The sequence below is a fragment of the Bubalus kerabau genome, chromosome 2 (genome assembly GCF_029407905.1).
Source record: "Bubalus kerabau isolate K-KA32 ecotype Philippines breed swamp buffalo chromosome 2, PCC_UOA_SB_1v2, whole genome shotgun sequence".
In the NCBI taxonomy this organism is placed as follows: Eukaryota; Metazoa; Chordata; class Mammalia; order Artiodactyla; family Bovidae; genus Bubalus; species Bubalus kerabau.
Window position 1 is genome coordinate 173874275 of NC_073625.1, and position 21469 is coordinate 173895743.

General features: G+C 44.3%; 1 protein-coding gene across 1 annotated transcript in view; it reads right to left on the reverse strand.

Moving 5' to 3' along the window:
- Window positions 1-14762, reverse strand: part of ZBTB38 (zinc finger and BTB domain containing 38) — a 141119-nt gene extending 126357 nt beyond the window's left edge. Inside the window, exon 1 of the mRNA XM_055569508.1 lies at window positions 14748-14762. The gene's annotated coding sequence lies outside the window, so the exon portion shown is untranslated. The remainder of the gene's footprint in view (window positions 1-14747) is intronic.
- Window positions 14763-21469: the final 6707 nt, after the last annotated feature.

Here is a 21469-nt window from a genome sequence, read left to right on the forward strand (position 1 = left end):
CATTCCTTCCAAAGAAATCCCAGGGATGATCTCCTTCAGAATGGACTGGCTGGATCTCCTTGCAGTCCAAGGGATGAATAGTTCCACTCAATTCCGAGTAGTAAACTCATTGAGTGCCACACTTGTAAATGCATCAATGTTTCCCAAATGTATCTCTAGTGTGGATTCAGTTCTGATGGATCCATTGGCTGGTTCAGCACTTCCATCTGCAGGTCTAACAGTCATCACAATGGCAATGTGTCAAAAACAGAACTCTTGATTCTCCTCACCTCCCCATACTCACTCCCTACTCCCATACCAGATTTTCTCACTTCAGTAATGGTACCATCTCCAATGAGATGCTCAGGCAAAAACCTAGGAGTCATTCTTAACTGCTCTTCTTCCTCCTTAAGGGTTATCCAATTCACCAAAAAGCCTTATCAGTTCTACTTCCAAAACATGCTATTTCAGCCACTCTTAGCCACTCAGCTTACCACTCTGGCTCATACCACTATCTTCTCTTCCCAGGATTCCTACCGGGCCTTCTAACTGAGGTCCTTGGATCTACACTACCCCACCTACAATATTCCTTCTTATGGGAGACAGATGATTCTAAAAACTTAATCCATACCATACCACTCCCCTGTTCAAAATTCTCCAACAACTTTCTATCACAGCAGGAATCCATCTGAAGCCTTAACCATGACCTAGAAAGTTCAAGTGATCAGGACGTGGCTTCTCTCTGGCGTGACCTCCACATCTCCCTGCCTTGCGGACTCCAGTCTGGACTTGCTGACCTCCTCTGCTCTTTAGAAATGCCCTGCCCAGCATGTTCCACCACAGGGCCTCTGAACCTGCTGATCTCTGCCTGGTTCACCTGAGTTTTCAGCATGGCTTGCTCAGGTCTCTGCTTAAATGTCACCACCTCAGAGAGGCCTTATTCAAGACCCTTTCTAAAGAAGCCCTTTCTGGGACTTCCCTGGTGGTCCAGCGGCTGACATCACCTTCCAGGGTGTGAGTTTGATCCCTGGTTGGGGAGATCCCACAGGCCTCTCAGCCAAAAATACAAAATTCAAAACAGAAGCAATATTGTAAGAGATTCAATACAGACTTTAAAAATAATAAAACTAAAACATAAGGAAGCCCATTCTGCACCTCTCTGTCCCTTTATTCTGCTTTCTATTCATTCACGGTACTTAGCATCCCCTAAGTTACAGTATGTATTTGTCTGTTTACATCTTAATCATTTCCCTGACTAGAAGGTAAGCTCTGTGAAAGTAAAGATCTCCTTTTTGTTTATTCAGTGCCATATTCCTGGCACTGGGTACCATTTCCAGCACATTATAGACATTCAATAAATATCGTTGACTAAATAAATAAATCTACGATATCACAGTTTATCATCTGAAAGCAAGCCCTGGGTTTGTGCCCGGGCTGTCTGCTCAATAACTGAACAGCTTGGTCAAATCATCCAAACTCTCTAGGTCTCAGTTTCCTTATTTAAAAAAATTAACTGGTAATACCTATCATGAAGGATGTTGTGGGACTTAGAAATAAAGGATAAAAGTGCCGGATACTAGGTACTCACTTCATAGACCTACAGTGACTCATAAAAGTAAACGTCGTTCTGTATGCATCACTTGGTTCAGGGGCAAAGGCAGTCATCAAAACTGCTCTCTTAGAACCAGGACTTATTGATGGGACATGGCACACCAGAGGCTGAGGAAGGAAAGGAATCCATTTTGGTGCAGGAGACTCAGAGCTGGGCTCATATGCCAGTCAGAGTAGCCAGCCTTAGAGATACTACTTCTGGATTCAAGTCAAGGCACTGCTTTGTTCTGTGGACGGCAGCAGGGTTGGAGGCAATGATTCAAAATGACCTCAGCTTTTGTCTAATCTGGTCCTGTGACCAGACCACAGGCGATACCTTGTCAGTAATTTCCTTTGCTGCTCTCCGCTAAGAGGCCCATCATCACGGTAAAATACTGTGAGCTGCTACAAAGGAGGAGGCAACTCTATGAGTTCTGTTTTTTCTTAAAAGATGTCTTTTGTTTGTTTACAATTTTATTTATTTACTTATCTATTTGACTGCACCGGGTCTTAGTTGAGGCATGTGGGCTCTCTAGTTGTGGCATGTGGGATCTAGTTCCCTGATTAGGGATCGCACCCAGGACCCTTGCGTTGGGAGTGTAGAGTCATAGCCCACTAGACCACCAGGAAAGTCCTGCTGTATGTGTTTTGACATACAAAGATCTTCAACACATATTTCCAAGTGAAAATCTTGTACAAACACACACTAATGACACTCTACTGGACTTCTATACAGGTTTCTATAAACGTACGGAAGCACATAGAAAGGGACAGAAATCCTGTTAATTACCCTCATTTTCACAGAGAAGTGGACAGGTGATAAAACTGCAGGTAGGTGTCAAAGGAGACTTCAGCTTTATCCAAAATACATTTATACAAAGAGATGGTTACTTCTGTAATTAAAAATTATTTTTAAAAACCTCCCAAACAAGCTGATGCTAAAATACCACATTTAAGGTCAAATGAAGTGATTTGCCATCCCCCTAAGTAGCATTTCTCCAATGGGTCAGTCTCACCCTCAAGGGGTGTTTGGAAATGCCTGGTGGCATTTTGTTGACATCCAGGGTATTGGCATTTAGTTCCCCAAAGAGGGGGATGTTAGGTATCTAGTGTGCTAGGAAGTCCCACACCACGAAGTAGGACCTCTGCCCAACTGCCAACAGTGGTCTTCGTGAGAGACACTATAGAAGTTTGGGTGGATTGTACTTATAGATTCATCTGTGACTCCCAGTTAGAAACTTTCTGTCTTTGATTTGAACTACCCAGATGCCTGGGCCATGTTCCATCTGGATATATGAAATAGTAAATTTTATACCTGATGGTCTTGAGAAGGAAGTTGAAAAGCATGTTAGTTGCTCTGGCTGGGATGGCCAAGTGGCTTGGGTTTTATATCTCTGTGTAAAGTATGCAAATATTTCTGATAAGGGTTGTCCAAGGCACCAGCCGGTGCCCCTGTACCTAGCTGAGACCTGAAGACAAATGTCCCACCAGCCAGGAGTCGGGGCAGGGCTGACAGCCTTCCAGGGAAAGTCGGGAGGGGTCCTTTTCCAGTGGTTAGCGATTTCCACACCAGACTGGCTGCCCTCAGATCCCTGCAGCCCTTGGGAAGCAGCTCCCAGCTCATAGTAATGAGAGCTTGAAAGTGGACAATCGGCAAAACAGAATGAACCTGTTATATTTTCCCCTTCAGTTCTCTATTCTCTGACACTGTTGTGGTACATGCATTCACAAATATAAATTGGGCATCTCCTCTGTGTCAAAGGTATAGCAGAGAATGAGACAGACATGCTTCCATTCTAGCAAGGAAGACACCATAACAAAGCAGATCATTTTAAACAGTGATGACCATTCGGATGAAACATTGACAGAGACTAGGGGTGGGGTCGACGTATGACAGAGTCCAGCAGAGACCTCTGTAGGGAGGTGGTCTGAGGAAGTGAGCTTAACTCTGGGGAGAATAACCGTGCTGGCTCTGGGAACTGGGGTGGCAGCTGTGGATGCCCTGTGCCTTTGGGGGCTGTTCTTTCAGCTCAGCCACCTAGGACAGTGGATGTGGGTTAGACTTTTACCTGCTCCAAGGCAGGTCAAATTATCATGAATGACATTCACACTTCTTATTTTGTCTACCAGCTTTCTCCACCCAGGATTTCACCTGCATCTAAGAAGTTGATTTCATTCATTTTGGAGGTGTAGGGGTCAGACAACTAGCGTGGGATTTTACAAATTATTGTTAATTAAAAACACTTCTATGGTACTTGCTTTGTGTCAGGCACTGCTCTGAATGCTTGACAAATGTTAAGCCATTTTGTCTTCGCAACAAAAATACATACTAGGTCCTGGGGAGGAGTATAATCATCAGTTCATACGTGAGACTCTGGGGCTGTTTTTCCCATCATGACCCCTTCCGTGATGGTGTGGTCCTGCATTAGCACTGGGCTGGGGACACGGCAGCACTGGCTATCTGATTCAAGCTATGGAATCAGAATCTGTTCTCTCCAGTGATCCTTATGGATGGCCAAGTTGAAGACCATGGATCCAGGCCCTCTGTTCCTTTTTAGAGAAAGACCTCGAGGATGAGTCTTCCATCGTTAGCTAATTGTTCAAAATTCAGCAAGTGCTTTGTTTTAGCGTACTTTTCCCCTTCCTTAAAGCTCAGTTCTAAGGTAGGGGAACCAAGCACAGATGGGCAGAATCAACCAGGTAGCCAAGGCACATCTAAGCAGGACATTGTACCTGCAGAGGGCTGGTGTTGGTGGTGAGAAGGAGAAGGTACGGAAGAGATGTTCAAACTACAAGACGTTGTTCCTGCCTCAGAGAGCACCTTGTCCCCGTGTGGACAGAGGACACCTAAGTGCCAAATGGGGTAGAGACAGAGCTCCTTCATCTTCCCAGTGAAATCCCATGCCATCCCAGGAACAACTAACTGAAGTCAATGTAACCATCACATATCCTTGATGGAAGAAAGAAAGGGACAGAGGAAGAAAGAAAGAGGGGGTTGGGAGTAAGAGAGAAAAGGAGAGAAAGAAAGAAATGATTGATAGAAAGAAAGAAGGAGGGAGGGAGGGAAAGAGAGAAGGAAAGAAGGAGGGAGGAGGCGGGAGGAGGAGGCAGGGGGAGGGAGGAGGGCAGGGAGAGGAGGTGGGGGAAGAGAAGGGCAGATCAGGGAGAAGATCTTAGGTTGTGGGGTATTCTCCCCACACCCTTACAAGGAGATGCCTCAGAGGGAATATGCATTTCCCTGTGCAGCTCTGTAGCTGAGACTGGATCTAACATTTAAAGGCTTTTTTCCTAACACATGGCCCCTGAAAGCACAATAATCACATTGCCTGGTTGTCAGCCAAAAAACACAGTCTGCTCTGGTGCTAAAGGAAAAACCGACTGTGTTGGGCTTGCTGGGAGACATATGCGTCCCATACCTTCTGGGTGATTTGAAGGATTTTCCAGAGACATTTTGATTACGTGTAGTTTCATTTTGGGCTTTCCTGGTGTCTCAGTCGGTAAAGAATTTGCCTGCAATTCAGGAGACCGGGGTTTGATCCCTGGGTTGGGAAAATCGCCTGGAGGAGGGCATGACAACCCACTCCAGTGTTCTTGCCTGGAGAATCCCATGGACAGGGGAGCCTGGTGGGCTACAGTCCACAGGGTCGCAAAGAGTCGGACACAATTGAGCGACTAGGTAGCAACAGCAACAGCAGTTTCATTTTACGTGGCTGGTTTCAGTCACTGCTCTGTACGGAAGATACCGCGCTGTGTGTGAAGGTCTCATGCGTTCTGACTTCCTCTGTCACCAGAGCTGAGAAGCCACTAACCGCGTCTGGTCTTATGTTGCAGAGTCCATGCGGGCGGAGAAGCAACAAGGCTGCAGCCTCCAGAGGAAGCAAGAGCCTCACAGTTAGTGACTGATTCTGACGATGCAAATCCCCTGCTTCAACATCCCTTTGCTCACATAATGGACTTGTGGGCTCAGAACCCCTGCAGCGCAGGGTCTGTCAGCCGGCTTGCCTTGTTGGGTCCCACACCAGGCCTTCTACAGTCAGCCTGACCCCCTGGTGACCCCTCCTCTCCACTCAGCACAGGACGGACCCAGGCTCTCCCTCTTACAATGTGATGGGCAGCCAGACAACTGTGGGCTCTGATGCAAGGAAGACCCATAGACTCTGGGCTGGTGAGGGGGGCAACAGGCAGAGGGTGGCAGAGAGAACTAGGGTGAGGAAATCTGGGGTGAGCCACTAAGGCAGTCGGCAGCTGCCCCTGCCTTCCTTGCCTGTGCCTTGCACCGCCCAGCCTCTCTCACTGAGCTGGTCCACTCCATCCTATCTCCTGCATGCAAACAAGGCTGTAGGGGCCCTGGCTTCACACTGACTCCTGGGGGGCTCCAAGGCCTGCAGAGAAGAGACAGTCTAACTGTTGAATGATTCACTTCAGAGTTTTCATCACTTGTGACCTCTGGTCACCCAAAATGCACACTTCTAAGCATTCAGACGGTCTCAGCAAGTTCATGTGTCCCTTTCGTACAGGTCAGCTCTTTTTACTGGGTTCTGTGTAAAGTGCCCACTCTGAGCCAAAACCTTCCTTTTCTGATGGTTTCTTAGTGTTACAGGCACCACTTTTCAGCAGTGGGCACGAGTTTTTCCTACTATTTATCATTTGAGCCATGAAAATAATCACAATGGTTTTCAAATTTTCAGCACATACTTTTTTTTTAATGTGACTTGAGACCCCCATGCCGAAGAGCTGTAAGCCTAGTTAGCTCTGGGCTTCTTCTCTCTGTGCCCCACCCCCCACTCTCGGCCACAGGCGCTCCTAAAACCCAAGGGCCCTGGGAACAAACATTGGGTGCACGGTTCAGGGCGGCAGCTTGTTTCATCCTTATCTCAGGCAAACATCAAGGAGCACCTGTTAATATTACAGATGTACTCTAGCCTGCCCTGAGCTCTGGGAATGCTCTGGAAACATAGCAAAGTGAGAGACGTGTCCCTGTTACAAAGGAAAGGCAGGAAGATAAGATGCCAGAAGCCATCAACCCTGCCCAGTCCAAGGGGGTCACAAGTACACTTAAGGCTGGGGGCTCAGAGATGGGTGGAGAAGCCAGGTGAGACTTGGGCAGGGCTTCTGTAGATTTACAGAAGAAGAGACAGTAAAACCTGAAAGGTGAGTGTGGTGGGTACAGCCTGACAAGAGACGTGTGGGCAAGGTTGGAAAAGTCTGTGCGGCATCCAGGAAGAGTTAGCTGATGAATTTGTTTGGAGAACAGGGTGTTCGGAATGGGAAAATGGGAAGGAGCCAGAATTCGAATGGAAGGCTAGGAAAATTCAACTCATTTCAGAGGCCATGAAAAGACTTGAATGATTCAATTTAGGGAAAAAAAAATTAGGACAAAGAAAAACAAGATAAGAACAAGAATCAGACACTGCGTGCTGCTGAGATGCGCTGACACCGTCTGCAGGAAAAGAGAGGGGTGAGCAAAGGGAAGACGTTTATGACACATTTCCCCACTGCTGACCCTCCCCCCAAAGGGTCACATGCCCTGAGACCAGAGAAGGCAAAATGCACTATCACCACTTATTCATCAGACATCGATCAGCGTGGTGACTCACGAGAAGTCACCCAGAGAAGGACTCCGGGGGTCCTGACTCACAGGCCTTCCCAGAAGAAGCCTCTCCATCAGGAACACGTGAGCTCCAAACACTTGTGCAGCTGCCAGAGAGTACAATCTCCCCCCTAGCTCTGTGCTTCTCAGATCTTCCCCTTTCCACCCAAATCCAGGAATGGGGAACACCCAACGTCTCTTCCAGCCCAGGCTCAGCTTACAATGCACAGCCAAAGGAATTCAGAGAAGAACGGCCTTCTGTTGAAACCCTTCCGAGATCATCACAGTGAAATACCCACACACAACATGCACACACAGGCATTCTGGGAGCAGATATGAGCAACCCTGACGAATGGGTCCTGGAAAGGTGAGGGATGCACTTGGCTTGCCCTGAGGGAAGGACCTCGATGCTACAAACTTCTCTAGGGGTGACGGTTTAAGATGCTCTCTCATTGGACACGGTTTGATGGTAACACGTGTGGGCTGGCTGGCTCTCTCTGCCTTTGTGTCCCCTACATGGTGCTGTGGATAGGAGTCTGTCTGCCAATGCAGGGGACACAGGATCGATCCCTGGTCTGGGAAGATTCCCCATGCTGCAGAGAAGCTGAGCCACAACTGCAGAAGCCTGCGCCCTCTAGAGCCAGCGTGCTGCAACTACTGAAGCCTTCATACCTAGGGCCCCTGCTCTGTAACCAGAGAGCCACCGCAATGAGAAGCTCGCTCACCACAACTGGAGAGTAGCCCCTACTCTCCTCAACTAGAGAAAAACCTGCTTGCAGCAAGGTAGACCCAGCGCAGCACAATAACAAAGAAAGATTGCATTAAAAAAAAAAAAAAAAAAAGAATCCAGAGAGGTGGCGGAGGATGGGAGGCAAGTGAGGCATAGAGTCTGAGTACCCTACACAAGATTCCCCAACAAGGCAGTGGGTGGCCCCCTCTCATCCTGGCCTTGCAGGTGCAGAGGCTGTGCTTTGTCCAACAGCTCCACAGGATGGACAAGAAATGACTTCATCAGAAAAGGGGACAAAGAGGAAGAGGAAGGTGCCGCACATCCCCCCATCATGAGAGGAGGGGAAGGCTTTCCGGGAGGGAGGTTGTATAGGTCTCCCCAGCACCTCTGCTGAATTTCCAGGAGAATTCTCCGTTCTGGAGACCCAGGGGAGGGCACGGTGGTGGCCTTACAGTCAGGAGAGCACGTCAGCTAGTGACTCAGCGCTGATGGGAAGGCCAGACCTCCCTGAGGTCACTGACTGCAGTCAACACTGGGCTGTTTCACCTCCCAACTCCTGTCCCCACAGGTGAGGAGGGAACACAGACAGCCTCCTGGTGACAGTGACCCCCCCTCCCCCCCCGCCTTATGCAATATGCATGCCATCTCCTCTTCACTGGTTTGCTAATCCAGCTAGTTTTCTAAATTTACAAATACAATAGTGTGCATCTGATTTAACAAAAATCTCAAACAGGACAAAGGCTGTCCAATAAAAAGGAGCAACAGAGGTGCGGGATAATTTTCTAGTTCTTGACACACTGGTGCAAGGCAAGCTTCGGGGCACATCCACCTTTGTCCCTGAGGAACTCACCCTGCATTGCATGTCCATCCACTCCCACTCTCCTCCGCCCCATCCCTAAGCTCTGGCCCCTGGACTACCACGGTTCCGTGGCAACAAAGTTTATAACATCCTTACTCTGTTCTAGAAATAGAATTGTTTGTGCTTCATCTGGAGCTTGATTCTTAAAAACAACCAACATTTACGATATTCTGGTTATGCAAGAACTGTCCTCCCCAGAGGCAAGAGGACACCCTTGGAGAAGAACATGCAGATGCGCCACTAAACCTGCTGCTCAGTGGAAAGGAAATTAACTAAATTGGGAGGATTAGGGAGGGTATGGAGTGAAGCCTTCCAGTTGTTTTTGCTCGGCACATTGAAGGCGTTTTCTCTAACTCCTGTCCTTGAGTTGGCGTGAAGGATGGGCGAAACAGTGGTCTTCATTCATGGACTATTCGTCTGTATTTTTTGCACACTAATTATGTGCTGTGTACTGTGTTAAGTATTTAAGATGCATATAAGAACAGTTCTCACCTTCAAAATCTCCCCAGGGAGAAGGAAAATCGAAGAAAAATTGAAGGTAGGACACTCCAAGAAGACAGCGTTTTCTGTTTTGTTCATTGCTGTATTTTTTAGTTTTTAGACTAGCCAATTACTGCATTCATGACTGAGCACAATGGCTGAGTTATGCACAGTGGCGGTGGGGGAGAAGGGGGAAGGGGCGCCTATCAAAAAAAAAAACAAAACACTAAGGAGGAGCCCTGAGGGCACCTGCCTCAGGCTTGAAGCCCAAGAAGGAGGAGGACATGGGAGGAAGTTGAACAAGGGGATTTCCAGTTGTATGGTAGAAGCAGAAGGTGAAGCTGGGAACGTGGCAGGAGATGATGGGACAATGACAAGAGGAGGCAATTCATGAAGGGACTTGTGTGCCAGGCTGACGAGCCTGGCCTTTATTCCAGGAGTGAGGGAGAATCCTGGAGGGCTGTCCTAGGGGAGTGGTGTGGTCAGGTCTGTGCGTTAGAGACATCCCTGCATGGGCAGGTGGTGGGTGGATGAGCTGGAGGTGGGAATCCAGCTAGAGGACTGAGGCTGTCTCTGGGATGAGATGTGTTAAGAAGCTGAACTGAAGCTTCTTAACTTAGGCTACTTTCTGAGAGCTGAGCCTTTGGACAGAAGGCTCAACTCTTGGAAACATTCAGAAGGTGGCATGATTCTGTAGCTCAGGGGCTTTGTGGAACAGCTCAGCACAGGGTGAGCTCCTGATCTGGGTTGCTGAGCAGGGGGTGGTGGCATCATCCGCCAAGAGAGAGACTGAAAGAGCAGTGGCCTCAGCAAGTTTTCAGGAGCTCTGAGTACCACTGTGTGTTGTGCGAGTAAGGAAGTCTTTAGACAGCTGGATCTATTTACTGATGAGAGGATTATGGCAAGTAAGTTATAGATGAAGCCAAGGATGGAATGATTTAGGCTAGCAGGCACATGAAAGTGCATGATAAACACCACTTGTAAAGATGGATAGACACAAAGGCCATGGAGACTGGGAGAGCTGTTTTGAAAAGAGAGTATCCGTGTTTCATTGGATTGGTGTGTGTGAGTGAATGAATGAGTATGTATATTAAATGATTTATCCTTGCCATTCCTCCTGGCTCCACCCTCTTGAAGTAACTTCAAGCACTAGACCAGATGACCAGAATCTGTCCCCATTTATCTTGGGGTAACAGCCACCAGAGGCAGCACCTAATTTTTGATGTGACTACAAAGTCTGTCTTGGATTTTCAGGAAATATTGAAAGTCAGAAAGACTCTCATCTGGCCATATTTTGTTCAGATTTCCTTAGTTTGGAGGTGATATACTGTTTTTGTTCTAGGAAAGCATTCATGGTACCATATTACATTTACTTGTCAAGCTTCCTTAGGCTGCTTTAGGCTGTGATAGTTTCTTACACTTTCCTTGATTTTTGTTTGTTTGTTTGTTTTATTTTGGTTTGGTTTTGGCCATAACATATGGCATGCAGGATCCGAGTTCCCTGACCAGAAATCAAACCTCTGGCCTGCAGTGGAAGCATGGAGTCTCAACCATTGGACTTCCAGCAGCTAACTTTCCTTGGTTTTGGTGACTCTGACTGTTTTGAGGGGTTTTCCCTGGTGGCTCAGTCGGTAAAGACCCCACCTGCCAATGCAAGAGACACAAGAGATGTGACTTCAATCCCTGGGTCGGAAAGATCCCCTGGAGAAGATCAGGTAAGTCAGGTATTTATATAATTCCCTTCAATGTGGGTTTGTCTGTTGTTTTCTCATTATTACACTGGTGTTACAGAAACTGGAGAGGAAGACCACAGAGGGAAAGTGCCATTCTCATCGTCAAGGTGCACACTGTTGACTTAAGTTATCACTGCTGATGTTGACCTTGGTCACCTGGCTGAGTCCATCTCTGCCAGGTTTCTGCACTGTAAAGTCACTCCCTGCCCCCTTCCAGACTGCACCCTTCAGAAGGAAGTCACACTTAAGGAGTGCAGAGTTATGATCCCCCCTCCTTGAGAGAGGAGGCAGTTAGCTCAAATCTCTGCCTTTTCATCTGAAGAAAATCTCTTCAGCCTCCTTTCCTCCTTTCAAACAGTCTTCAGTCTTTTAGGAACACACAGACCTGTCAGCTATGGAGCCCAGCTGATACTGTGCAGGGCCCTGGGGGGCTCCTGAGCACAGAGACTTTCTGTGCCCCATTTCTTTGATTATAGGGAACAGCCTTCATTCAGCCTCCAGGACCTTTCCTGGGTTCCAAAGGGCAGATTCAAGCAGTTGTGAATTAGAGACTGGAGGCGATGGGAGACCAAGGAGAAACAGTCAAGAGTCAAGACCAAGAGTCAACAGAAAGAGTCAAGACCAAGGAGAAACAGTCAAGCCTTGGGGCAAGGTCCTGTTTCCCATCAATGGAAACACACAAGAGTTATCGTTGAGCTGTTTTGTGGATACTGAAACCGCCTCCCTGCTCCCCCCCACCAATCCCCACTTCCCTGAGGTGAGAGAAGTTAACGATTAACTGGTAGGCTGCCCATAAGCATGCAGACCCCAGACCAGATGAAAAGAGAAGGTTGATGATGCTTATGCCTGCTTACCTTACCACTAGCCCATCAGAAGAATGTCCGTGAGCTGATCACGCCCTCTTTGGACAATGGCTATAAAACTTCTCACTATCTTCCCCAAGTGAGGACACACAGTTTTGAGAGCATTAGCCCACTGTGGCCCCCTTTGCCTGATGAAGCAATAAAGTTATCCTTTTCTACTTCACCCAAAACTCCATCTCCAAGATTTGATTCAGCACCAGTGTACAGAGAAACTGAGCTTTCAGATTATGACTTTAAAGGGACCTTTTCCAGGACTTAACATTTCTAAATGTTATCTGTTTGCACCTCAAAATACTATATGCCGTGTTTAAAATGCAAGTAGTGACTTCCCTCCAGGCAGGCACTGGTTTACTGCTGGGCCTCCAGGCCTGGAGTTTCCCTTTGAAGCAAGCCTGGAAGATGTCTTGTCCAGGGGCCCGTCTGGCAACCTTGTCTACCCTGCTGGTGTCATGTATGATGCTGGCCTAACTTAAAAGTCAGGAATAAGTGAAAATTCCCCACAAGAGGAAGAGTCAGAAAGGAAGTGCTTGAAAAGAATAATGCTGTTTCATTGTATTATGTAATGTCCCACTTTGTTATAATAACAGCACTCACTTCTTTAAACCAAGAGTATCACAGTAAAGACACACATGGTCAGAGACGGTGTCATACAAAGGAGGTAAGGTGAAGAATTTTCCACCAAGACTGTAGAAAGAATTCTTTCAAGACTTGGTGAAACTCCAACAAGAGTAAATGCTATGTGAGTCAGGAAACATCGTGCTTGTGTCTTAGGGTAATACATTTTTGTATCAATGATTTAATAAAGAATTACTGTGCTCTGGTAAGATAGGACCCCCCCCATCCCCCGCCTCCCGCCCCCCACCACTTGGGTTCCCTCCAGTGTCTCTGAGCTGCTGACCCATGTGGCCTCCCCACAGGGTAAGGAGAAGAGACAAGCCAATTGTTTTTCTCTCTCACTCTATTTTCCTCCTTAGTGCCTGGACTTTGAAGTTCATTGTCATGTAAACATTAACTTGCTTCTTAAATAAAGCCACAGAAGGCAAACTGCAATCTGAGCATATGATTTACCCAAACTCTTTCCCATGAGCTCTAAGGATTCTAATTTCTTCTCTATCAAGATGTCTCTGTCTCATAGAATTAGTTTTGAAATAGGCTTAAATTATCATCAACATCATCATTATTATTATTATTTTGTTATTGAAGTGCTTTCCAAAGAATATCCATCAGAGATGATGTTAGGTGGTAATAACAAACGAAGTTTCTTTTTAAAATGTATTTAGGTTAAAAAAAAAAAAATTGACACTGTAAAGCAATTATCCTCCAACAAAAAATAAGAAAAAAGAAAAAATTTTTCTGATTTAAAGGAAAAAAACATGTTAAATGGAGGTACAAGTGGCAAAACACAGGACAAAAATCATCGCTGGTTGAAGTTTGGGACCCATTGAACTCTTGCTTTAATCAGTTTCACATGTGAAATTTGTTGTACACAAAAAGCCTGAATCATAACTTTGGGAACACCCCACAGCAACTAAGAAAGTACAGTTTTATTTTTTGGCAGTAGCCAGTCATCATCTACCTATGTTACCAACATAGTTGTGCTGATCATGAGAGTCTAAATCATGCTGGCAAATCCTTCAAAACAAATTACATGCTTCATTAATACAATCTTTGCAAGACTGGTGTTAAAACAGGTTTCTCTGAAATTTGCTTTGGAAATGTTTTTATATTTTTCTAAAACATTGTATTTTTTATTTTTTCATTATATTTTTTTATTTTTCATTATATTTATTTTTATTATATATCTAAAAGTTATATTTTATTCTCCCCAAATTAAAATGATATAAAATTATAGTGAGCTTTTCTAACACCAAGAACCTTAATATATGTCACTATCTGAATTGCTGAAGAAACAACACCTTAGTTTTGAGATCTTGACTTTATAAAAATGATATGTCTTAATTATTTCCCTTCTATATCCATCACGGTGGTGTGTTTATTTGCCACATACGTGTCATATAGAATTATTTTGCTGAACTTGAACTGTGTAGCTTGTATGGTATCAAATAAATAAAAGATTGATACTTTAAAAATGTTAATTTCCTTAATCTTTTTCTGTCCTGAGATGTTTTTCATTCACACGTAATAAAATATTTTTGAGTTGTTAATCCCTCTCCACAGTAGGAAGTCTATATATTTGTAAATTTATTTAATCCACAATTTCAGATTAGTTGGCCTTTTCTAAATACCAAACTGGCCAGCTGCAGTCAATTCGATCACTTCCATGATCATCTTGCATTTATCCATAACTAAAGTACTTGGTTGTTTTAATTTGCTTTGGAGAAATGGGCATAGAACAAATGGCAATTACATTACAGAGTTTTGAATTTACCTTAAAATATGAGCACTGCTGTTCATCTTTATGCTTAAGTTCCAAGAAACACTTTTTGATTGTTCTTGTTATTCTGGTTGTCTACTATCATTTTATCTTTATAAATACATCCTTTAATTTGCAAAGTGACTTAATTTGTTTTATTAATTCTAGGTGTCAGTGATAATGCCGCTAATTAGCTTTGAAAACATAACTATGATATCATCATACTATTTTTGAGCAATAAATGAGCATTCTTTCCATCCATGGCAATCTCCAATCCTTTCCTTCCCTGCCCCCCCTTTCCTTTTATCTTTCTCTCTTTCCTTCATCAAATATTTATTAGGCATTTGCCTGTCCAGCACATACTAGATGTGGAGAATCAATGATGGATAAAACTCTCAGTCTGCCAAGAAGCTTATTCTATTGATTTAAAAATTTTTTCTTCCTGTTTATTCCAAAGGTCATTAGGACAAAACACACTAATGAAATTCATGGGAAAGAAAGCAAACATGGACAACTTTCACTGAGTTGGAGAAAAAGTACACCACCAACCTTTAGCAGCTGCAGTGAGATCTGTCTTCTCTGGGGGCTTGGCCTATATCAACAATTCTTCTTTTTCCCCAGAGCTGGCTCTGGGGCAGGCATTCTTCCTCCTCTAGCATGAATAACCTTGGCTGGGAATGTTTGGTTGGACACCAGTTGGATGAGACCCAGAGCAGCCAGAAAGCCCTCCTAGAAACCCTAGGCGCCCACACTTGTTTGGTGTGGCCACATGAGGCCTCTGGTACAGAGCTTCTGTAGAAAACCACAAATGCACAGGAAATTGGGGAAAATCAGATAAAGGCAAACCATTAAATGACACATGAACAGAAAGGAAACAGTTTAAGAATTAACCCAAACTAATTTAAGGCTATAAGAATGAGTGGTGCAACGGTTTAGTTAATAAGTAGCTGGTCTCCAAAACTAGGACACTGGAGCCAAATGACTAAGGGCTTTTAGAGCCATCAAGGGACAGGTGGAAGGAGAAATGGGCTCACCACAGAGAGAATCACAAATGGCTGTGGGTGGTAGGATAAGGCACTGCATCCTTGAGTCATATAGATTCATACACACACTCATCTACCTCTACATAAATCTATTGATCCATTCAGCAAACACTTGTAGAGTACCACTGTTCCAGATGATGATGCTGCGGACACAGCAGAGAGCACAACCTTGACAATCAGGAGCCTGCTGGAGGCACCATGAGCAACTGGCTGGAATTTAGGTAGGGATTATACATCGAGAATTCCTACCTAAATTCCACAGAGTCAGACACGACTGAAGAGACTTAGCAGCAGCAGCAGCATACATCGAGAATAGGGAGAAAATACTTGCAAACGATGTGACTGACAAGGGCTTAATTTCCAAAATACACAAACAGCTCATATAACTCAACAACCACAACAACAAAAACCAAACAACAAAAACAAAAAAACCCCAAACAACCCAATCAAAAAAATGAGAAGACCTAGAGACTTTTGTCCAAAGGAGAGATACAGATGGCTAATAGGCACATGAAAAGATGCTCAACATTACTCATTATTAGAGAAATGCAAATCAAAACTATAATGAGGTACCATCTCATGACGGTCAGAATGGCCATCATTAAAAAGCCTACAAATAATAAATGCTGGAGAGGGTGTGGAGAAAAGGGAACCCTCCTACACTATTGGTGGGAATGTAAGTTGATACAGCCACTGTGGAAACAGTATGGAGGTTCCTCAGAAAATTTAAAATAGAATTACCATATGGTCCAGCAATCCCTCTCTTGGGCATACATCCAGAGAAAAATATGGTTAAAAAAGACACATACACCCCTCTGTTTATAGCAGCGCTGTTTACACTAACCAAAACATGGAAACCATCTAAATATCCATTGACAGATGAGAGGATAAAGAAGATGAGGTACATATATACAGTGGAATACTACTCAGCCATAAAAAGAGCAAAATAATGCCATTTGCTGCAACATGGATGCAATGAGAGATTATCATACTAAGTGAAGTAAGTCAGAAAGAGAAAGATAAATACCATATGGTATCACTTACATGTGGAATCTAAAATAAGACAAATGAACCTATCTATGAAACAGGAAAAAAAAATTAGGGACAGAGAGAATAGACTGATGGTTGCCAAGGAGGAGGGGAATGGGAGACGGCAGGAAAGTCTGGGATTAGCAGATGCAAACTGGCATATATAGAGTGGATAAACAACAAGGTCCTACTGTATGGCAGAGGGAACTATACTCGATATCCTGTGATAAACCATAATGGAAAATAAAATGAAAAAAAAATGTACACGTATGTATAACTGAGTCACTTTGCTGGTACAGCAGTAATTAAAACAACACTGTAATTCAACTTTACTTCAATAAAAAATAAACAAGAAACTGAAATCTGCTGAGTTGTGGCTAGTTTCTGCAGAATACCAAGGCCCCTAGAACCTTCCACTGGAACAAGCTGTCACTGACTCCCCCATCCTTTCCCTAGTCTGAGGTCGTCTCCTTCTTTCATTCTCTCAGCCTAGTGAGGCCATGTTCACCATCCACATCTTTAGGCTCAAGACTTTCTACTCAGGCCTCCAGATGGCCACCTTCTTGCTGTGTCCTTTTCTCTGTGTGTGCACAATCTTGGTGTGTCTCATGTGTCCCCAAATTTACTCTTCTTATAAAACCAGTCAGATTGGATTAGGACCCACTCTAATGGCCTCATTTAACTTAATAACCTTTTTAAAGGTCCCATTTCCAAATATACAGTCACATTATGAAGTGACGGATGTTAGGGCTTTAACATATGAAATCAGGGGCTATGATTCAGCCCATAACACCACCACTCCACTGCTGGAAGATTTTTGCTTTCTGGTTGCCCTGCGATTCACTGTGTGGAAAATGGCATGAACCACAGAGAAAGCCAGTGACCACAGGGCCTTCTACTTCCGAAAACCATGCCTGCTTCAAACCAAGAGAGAAGAGAAAGAGTCTTAGGGTCTGCACGCCCTTATGCATACCCACACCTTGTTGCAGAGAGACATGGTTCATGCCCTCCTAGGATCTGAAGCAAATTCCCTAGTTTTAAGAAACAGAGGCAGTTTCTACTAAAGGCAGCTATACCCTATTTTTTACCTTAGGATCACATGGGAAAGAGTCAAACCTTTGACTATCAGACAAAGGAGTCTTCAAAGATCTCGGTTGCTTTAGAGGCAAACTACAATGTAATAATAGAGCCAAGACAAGAGGAAGTGCCTCTGCAAGGCACAGTTAGTAGCATTCTGAAAATTAGTGTTTCCTGTTTGCTTCAAACCTTCTTCTTCTACAGGGACTTTGCTTAGTGTTAACAGGTCCTGTTTGCCAGTGGCTCTAGGTCAGCTTACTGAAAGCCAGTTGTTTCCATTCTACCTTCCTAGCTGCTGACACATCCACCCCCTTCCCCTCCCTCTTATCAAGTTTCTTCAGTTGTTTCTAATCGGTCTCAGTTCTCCCACGGCCGTTTGTTCTCACTTCCCTCAGTCCTTTCAAGTACCTTTTGGTTTCTCCAAACCTCTTTGCCCTTTCCCCGTCACTCATCAATCCCAATCTGGCGAAATCACCCCTGGTCCCACAGATCCTTCCCCTTACACTCCAGTACTTTATCCACTCCCACCACATCATTCCCTAGCCCCGCCCACTCTGTCCTAGCTCCCCCTACTACCCCAAAGGAAATACAGACTACCCCCACCAAACTTTAAACTTTTTATTTTGTATTGGGGTATAGCCAATTAACAATGTTGTGGTAGTTTCAGGTGAACAGCAAAGGGACCTAGTCATACACATACATATATCTCTTCTCCCCTGAACTCCCATTCCGAACAAGGCTGGCACATAACATTGAGTAGAGTTCCATGTGCTCTACAATAGGTCCTTGTTGGTTATCCATTTTGAATAAAGCAGTGTGTACATGACCTTCCCAAACTCCCTGACTATCCCTTCCGCTTGGCAATCATAAGATTGTTTTCTGAGTCAACATAGACTTTTTAATGGTGATTTTTTTTGGCTACACGGGGTCTTTGTTGTTGCACAAGGGCTTTCTCTAGTTGTGGCGCACAGGGTTCTTATTGCTGTGGCTTCTCTTGTTGCAGAGCACAGGCTCCAGGATGTGTGGGCTCAGTAGCTGTGGTTCCCGGGTGGCACAAGTGCTTAGTTGCTCCAAAGCATGTGGGATCTTTCCCAGACCAGGGATTGAACCTGTCTCTTGAACAGGCAGATTCTTTACCACTGAGCCACCAGGGAAGCCCCCAACTGTATTTCTGAATCTGTGAATTGCCTGTTCATATTCTTTGTCCATTTTTCAATTTGGTTGCCTTTTTCTTATTGATTTATATATTTGTGTTCTGTCTTTTATCTTTTATATATTCTCATGAATATTTTCTCATAGATGTTCCTTCTCTTCTAACTAACTGGGCTGCAATAGACTGAATAGGCCTTAAAATGCTGTCATGCAGTTATAATGGAATTCTGAACAACTGAGATTTTGCAGAAATGTTCAAAGGTTGTTTTAAAAATTCCATCCAGTAAGAATTGTTGTAAACTTTATAAACAGCAAAGGCAGCAAGTAAATATGGTGCATGGATCAGTAAATTGGGTTTCAGCAAATGGGTCTGCTTCTTCTACCAATATATGTCTCAACACCTCAAAATGTGGCTGTGTTTATTTGTTTTTAATATGTTTATTTCCCCTTCATTGCCTTTACTCATTTCTTTTTTAGTCACACAGCAATACATTTTATTGTGGGAAGATTTAAAATACACATATATGTGTGCACAACTGTAGCAAACATTTGTGTGCTTGCCAACAGGCATTCCCCCCTCACCCATGATAGCCAAGCCCAGATTTTGTTCGGGTATCCCCTCAAATCTGTTAGTTGGATTATATAATTCTTTAATTTTCTACTTGGTTTGTGAATTTATGAGAAAGTAGCATTATGAAGAGGGGTAGGAGAAACCCAGAAACCATGATTTCACAACCCCAGGTCCTCAGGGTGACATGGGAGCAGGTCCGCTCAGTGGCAGTGAAGTGAGCCTGCCTTTGTACCTGTTGTGGGTTCCATTTAGAAGGTGCTCACACAAGTTCTAAAAGGGGTCTGAAGTGGATTCAGTGTGTGGCAGTTTACAGAACCGGTGAGCTGGAAAACCTAGTTGATGTCTATTCTTGTACGGGCTTTAGGTGAGGGAACTTAGCAAAGATGTGATGCGTGACAGACACTGGTATCCTGCTTGACCTTAGGGGAGAAGAGACTAACCCAGAGAAGGGAAAGTCTTTTCATGAAGGACTTTGTAACTTGAACTGACAGCCTTGTGAATGGAGAGACTGCGTATGTGGCAAGAGATCGGGAGACTCTCAGGTTACAAGTCAAATATCACAAATATGTTGTTGACACAGACTCAGAGAGCCAGGAGCACGACATTTTTTAGAGTCCAACAGTGCACACTTGGGTCCAATACGCCAGATGAATATGCTGCAAAACAGAAAAAAAAAAACCCACTTACATAGAGGAAGAGGAATCTTCTCCTCCATGTGTTCAATTTTTGTAATAAAATATTCCACATACAAAAAATTTAATATGTAAGAGACAAAGAAGGTGAATAAACACCGCATATCAATCAGCTAGAATAAGAAACAACATTACCAATCCCTTTGAAGCCCATATGCACATTTCTGTTTAATACTCTGAACTGAAAACTGAACACGATGCCTACACCTCACTTCATATGTCACTGGCCAGAACTGCACTGCAAGCCCATACTTAAATGTCATTTCAAGGGTGACTGGATGTTTGTGAGTGCTTAGACAGTAGTTTTCAAACTTTTTGGTCTCAGAACCCCTTTCCATTCTTAAAAATTATTGAGGATGCCAAATAGCTTTTGTTAATGTGGATTATATCTATCCATCAGGACAATATTAGAAATTGAAACCAAGAAACTTTTAAAATATTTCATTTAAAATTACAATAATAAATCCAATACTTGTTAATGAACACACATACACTTTTTAAGAAAAATATACTTTTCAAAACAAAAAATAATTAGTACTTTACTAGTAATCAGTGGAGAAGGCAATGGCACCCCACTCCAGTACTCTTGCCTGGGAAATCCCATGGATAGAGGAGCCTGGTAGGCTGCAGTCCATGGGGTCGCTAGGAGTCGGACACGACTGAGTGACTTCACTTTCACTTTTCACTTTCATGCATTGGATAAGGAAACAGCAACCCACTCCAGTATTCTTGCCTGGAGGTCCCAGGGATGGGGGAGCCTGGTGGGCTGCTGTCTCTGGGGTCGCACAGAGTCAGATAAGACTGAAGTGACTTAGCAGCAGCAGCAGCAATGTACAATAGAGAAGGCAACAGCACCCCACTCCAGTACTCTTGCCTGAAAAATCCCATGGACAGAGGAGCCTGGTAGGCTGCCGTCTATGGGGTCACACAGAGTTGGACACGACTGAAGCAACTTAGCAGCAGCAGCAGTAATCAGTACTTTACATTTTTGCAAATCTGTCTGGCTTAATAGAAGATAGCTGAATTCTCATACTTGCTTCTGCATTCCAGTCGGTTCTAATATTATTTTGGGTGAAGTATATGAAGAAAATTTGACCTCACAGAGATAAGTAGTTGGAAATGAGGGGAGTATTTTAATAGTCTTTTCAGATAATTTTGGATATTCTTATTTGCATGCTAAGTCACTTCAGTCGTGTCCAACTCTTTGTGACGCTATGGACTGTAGCCCACCAGGCTCCACTATCCATGGGATGTGCCAGGCAAGAATACTGGAGTGGATTGCCATGCCCTCCTCCAAGGGATCTTCCTGATCCAGGGGTCACAAACGTTGCTAAGTCTCCTGGATTGCAGGTGGGTTCTTTACCACTAGTGCCACCTGGGAAGCCCCATTTTATTTGATATCGTGCCAAAACCTAACAAATGATAGCTTCTTAAAGGTTAGTAGCAATGTGGAATCTAAAACTGCATCAATGAACTCTTCATATTCTGTGCCATTAAAAATCCATTGGGCTATCTTGCAATTGGAATAGTTTTTTTTTAACCCATGCATTGTAGTTTTGTGATGTCATACATTGGGCATTTGGAAAATATTGGGTCACTAAATATCAGATCAGATCAGTCGCTCAGTCGTGTACGACTCTTTGTGACCCCATGAATCGCAGCATGCCAGGCCTCCCTGTCCATCACCAACTCCCGGAGTTCACTCAG